This window comes from Lepisosteus platostomus, chromosome 2 (assembly GCF_059453375.1).
Source record: "Lepisosteus platostomus isolate fLepPlt1 chromosome 2, fLepPlt1.hap1, whole genome shotgun sequence".
Classification (NCBI taxonomy): Eukaryota; Metazoa; Chordata; class Actinopteri; order Semionotiformes; family Lepisosteidae; genus Lepisosteus; species Lepisosteus platostomus.
The window spans coordinates 25,624,568-25,629,422 of record NC_142612.1 but is presented as its reverse complement, the minus strand read 5'-3'; positions in this window follow the sequence as shown (position 1 = coordinate 25,629,422).

The following is a 4,855-nucleotide window of genomic DNA, read 5'->3' as shown; positions in this document are numbered from 1 at the left end:
CCATCACTTTGGGGTACAGCTGGATCTCTATTCTTGCAGCTGTAAAATTAGAACTTCAAGTCCTTCAGCTCTTCTTCATGCTGTGGGGTTCTAGTATGCTTCCTTTTCACTCACATGCTGGTGATTTTAGTGGTAAGTTGAACTAATTTGTAAAAATATAAATAAATATATTTAGCATCAAAAGAACCTCCAAATTACATTATTATGCCATTTAACTGTAAAAAAAAGCATGTTATTATGAGGAAAATGAGCAGGTGCACTGAAAATTTATTGAATAAGCATGGCAAAAGTAAATTCATCATAATGATTAAAAATTACAGTCAACAGGATTGATCAACAGGGAGTCTAATGTGAATGTCATAGTCAATGTAGCACATGTGGCCTCAGCTTGAAGCAATATAAACTATACACGCTATTTGCCAGCAGCCGTATCACCTTGCAACTAACAACTGGCAACCCACTGAAGCTAAGCAGGTAGACTGGTCAGTATCTAGATGGGAGACCTCCTGGGACAGCTAAGGTTGCTGCTGGAAGTGGTCTTTTAACAGAAATCTGAGTATCATCTGCATAACAATGAAACTGAAGACTGTCTATAATATGACCAAGTAGAAGCATATAAATAATAACAAGTTATGAGCTCAAGACTGACCCCTGCAGCAGGTCGTAATTGACTGGGGCCATGGGAGATTTATGATATCCAAAGGAAACAAATGTAGCCTGCCAGTCACAAAACAGCAGAACCAGTTACAGATAGTACCATTGATAGACAAGAATGTTTGCAAGTAATTGAGCATCACTGAATGATTTGCTGTATCAAAAGCCACACTAAGATCAAAGAGCATAAGGATTCTTATAGACTCTTTGAATGACCCTTAGAATGATTTATAAGTAAATCATTCACAACCCTGAGAATAGCAGATTCAGTGTTAGGATTAAAGCAAAAACAGACTGGAATGGTTCAAACAAATTATTAACTATCATGTGAGCCTGTAGTTGATGGGCAATCACATGTTCTGAAAACATAGGAATGGAAAATTGATACAGTCCTTAAAGCATCCATGGAAAGGGAACAATTGATGATGTTGATAATTAACAGGCAGATGCCAGGCAAGTTTTCACTACAGAAGTAACGATGGGATCTCCTGTAGGCAACAAGAAAAAATAACCACAGAGAGTGACCAAATTAAAGAATTTAAATTCGAAAATGTTTAAATGAGAAGGTAGAATATTGTTTTGTACCTTGTTTTTTTATTTCCAGCTTCTTCACCAGCTACATATAGTATATTTATATTATTAATAATATAATATATGATAATTTTATGTCATTAATAACTTTCAGAAAACTTTTTATTAATATTCAGTTTTCAAAATTTCCCTTTAGTTACATGATCCGATATTAAGAGGATTTAAAGACGTAAGCTTCCATTATATGAATGTTCGAGTACTGTACTTTATACTACCATGCATACCACGTGTCATGAAGCAGTTCTTTCCGGGCCCTATGCAGACGACGCGATCCGGAATTGTGAAGATACACTAGGGAGAAAGTCATGCAGGAAAGGGTCTGGATACAGGGGGGTGTGTCCGAGGTGAGCGGGTGTCCTGGGGAAGTGAGTCCGGGCGAACAAACAAAGCCAAAGTCCAAACGGGGAATCAAAACAGAAGAGTAGAGTCCAAGGCCAGGAGATCCATCCAAGGGTTAAAAGCATGAGCCGGGTCGGGACCGGCGGGGCAGGGAATCAGGAACAGAATCTTAAAACCATAATGGAGCCAGACACAGCAGGACCCCGGGCTCTCACGAAGCAGAGTTCAATGAGGAATGCGGAATGAAGTCTACGTCTGGCTTTTAAGGGGGAGCGGGAATAGGGAACAGGTGCAGACAATCGGAGAAAACAAGGAAGGGCTGGAGTGCCCTTAAGAGGAGGGCTTAGCGATCGTGACACCACGCTACTGTGGTATGCACGGTACTATCATGTAGTACCATAGAGGTCTAATGCAAGAGCTCTCAATTTAATGGATCAAAGTTCTATCCATGTCATGTGATTCCTTTTTCAGAAAAAAAGTTACATTGCATCTTAAAAAGACTAAAAAAAACAGATTAAATGAAGCTAAAGTTTCAGTAACATCTAACACAACATCAGTGCCACCTTTCAATCTTCTCTGAGCAGTGAAGGGCTGAATTTGGTATACTGGACCAGACTGTAGCATACAGTAGTTTGCTTTCTTCTAACACAGGTTTTTACATGCATTCTATATGTTTGCATGTGTACTTAATCATAAAAATGTAAATCAATGTCTTTAGTTAATTCTTCCGAATTAAATTGTCTCTGACAAGTGCATATTCTGCCACATGAAAATAAATTAAAACATCTCTGTGGATCTTTATTGGAACAGAGTAGTACAATACTTAATCTCTGATTACACATTGGCTAAGACTTACAGCAGCAACATGCATGCAACTACTCAGAAACCTTTAAGGACAGAATAAAGCACATCTCTGTGGAAGAGTTGAACCATTTTATTATAAAAATAGATGTGAAACTTTTCAATGACTGTAAATGAAAGGATATAACTGAACTGTATTTTTTCTCACAAAAATACAGTGATTTATTATACTACCATCACATCAAGTTTCTAGACCATAAATCATCACACATCTTTATCTCATTTAATTCTGTCACAATCACAGATCAGAATAATCCCCTCTTATCTATTTTTTCACTTTAAATTATAATTTGAATGCTTGTTCATTCTCTTTTAAACAATATGGGAACTTTCAAGGACTTAGAGCAAGATAATAATGAAAAGCCAAGATGAATTCAAAACAGATTGCCCTTTCAAAAATAAGTTATTTCTATGTAATCTGAAATACAGCACATTGAAAAATCCTTCAGTATCTTGCACAATTTTAACATTTTGTTGTTTTAAAGTGTGCTGTCATGACACATCAATGTAGCAATTAATATTTGTTAAATACACAAATAACTCCCCACATTCAAATCAAAAACAAAACAAAAAAGTAATCAGATAATGTGATAGAAAAACAGGATAACTTCATGTTTGCAAATATATTTATGCCCATTGCTCTGGCAAGCCTAAATTAATTTGGGTGCAGTGCACAAAATTATGTTAGTGAACAACACAGTTGAGTGTCTTCTGCTAGTGTGTGATAACAATGATTGTCATGAATTCAGAATAAGTATACTTCTTTTTATAAGGCCATTTAGTAAATTTAAAGAAAAAGAAGAACAAGGAGCTTTCAAACTATTCAGGGAAAAAGATGTATAAAGGTACAGATCAAGTGAAGGGTAAAAAATATTCCAAGGATACAGTATCTTTTTGAGCATGGAGAAGTCAATCATTAAAAATTGGAAGGCACCCAGATACTGCCTAGTTCAGGTTGTACCTCCAAGCTGAACAGCCTGGCAAAAATGAAAATAGATGCAGCAAAGTACTGGTAAGTTTTGGAGAAAATCCTTCTTCAGACCTAAAAGGACAAAAAGTCACCTTGTAGCAAGGAAAGACTGAAATCACAAGGACAAAGCTACACTTTAGTGGATTAAGAATAAGAAGATCAATGTCCTTGAGTGATGCAGTCAATGTCAGGACTTGAATCCTATTTGATATATGTGAAAAGACTTGAACACTGTTGCTGGCAACTTGAGTGAGAGCAAATCTGCCAGCAAACATTAACAGAAATCTCACCAAATCAGTGTAGAAAGTCTTGTGGTTGTAATTGTTGATAAAGATGATTTCACCAAATTTTAAGTTCAATAAATATTTATTTTGTCTCTGTAATTTTGACAGCAGCTGACATTTGCTATAATGTATATTACCCCCATAGGTCTTCTTATAACCAAGCTAGCTTGCTAACATTAAAATCTGCACTTTAATCAGTGTTATAAGCTGTTTACGCTTGAGGATCTGTCATTCTGTCCTGTTCCTAGTTTCCCAGTGCTTTTCTTGTCCTTCCGCTGTGTCTTTGTGTGGGGCTATACATTTCCAGGTCACCCTTTGCTCCTTGCTCAGCATTGAGGGTTCAGATGGCTTGGGACCTGCCTAGCACCAGGTCATCTCCTCCGTGGTCTGAGGGCATAGGTTCCTACCATGTTGCCCCTTTTGCTGCTACACATAGGATATTTTTGCTTTCCTGGCCATTCCATGGCATGCCCTTTCCAGGATCCGTGACAGGATCCATGGTATTAAAACATTAACTTATCTTAAAACAACATTCACAATGTGACAATATAAAAATTAAGATTTTATAGAAGCAGTGAGTTGCAACCTGATACCATAAATATGTGAAAATTGTAAGAATATATATAAAAATTCCAGTGTAAAATTAACTTACGCACATGAAACACACACTTATTACACAATTAATATTGCATTTTATACCAAAAATACAAGACTGTTAACCATTAAAAGAACAATAACTTGAATTTTCAATGTTTTAGTTAAATTCTATATCTTTTGTAGAAACATAATTTTTGTTTGTTGCTTCTATATATTAATAATTCAGTTCAGTAATGTACATTTTTTTCAATGAAGAAAGATATACTGATAGCTCTACCACCAATCTCTGCAGTTGTCCAATATTGTGGTGCTATCAACTACAAGCAGCAGTCTAGGAGATGCAAACAGACCAGTGACCACATTGTTTCTGTTACCAATTTGTTTGACAGCAGATACAATACCATTCTACTTCAACTCATGTTTCAGAAATCACATTTGAGACACTTTGCATGTATATTTGAAATTGAAAGTGTCAATACCTGATTGTTCCAAGTCTTCAAAATAGTGATTGACGGTTGCATCATTGTGTATTCATACAACTTAATTCAGAAATATTCCA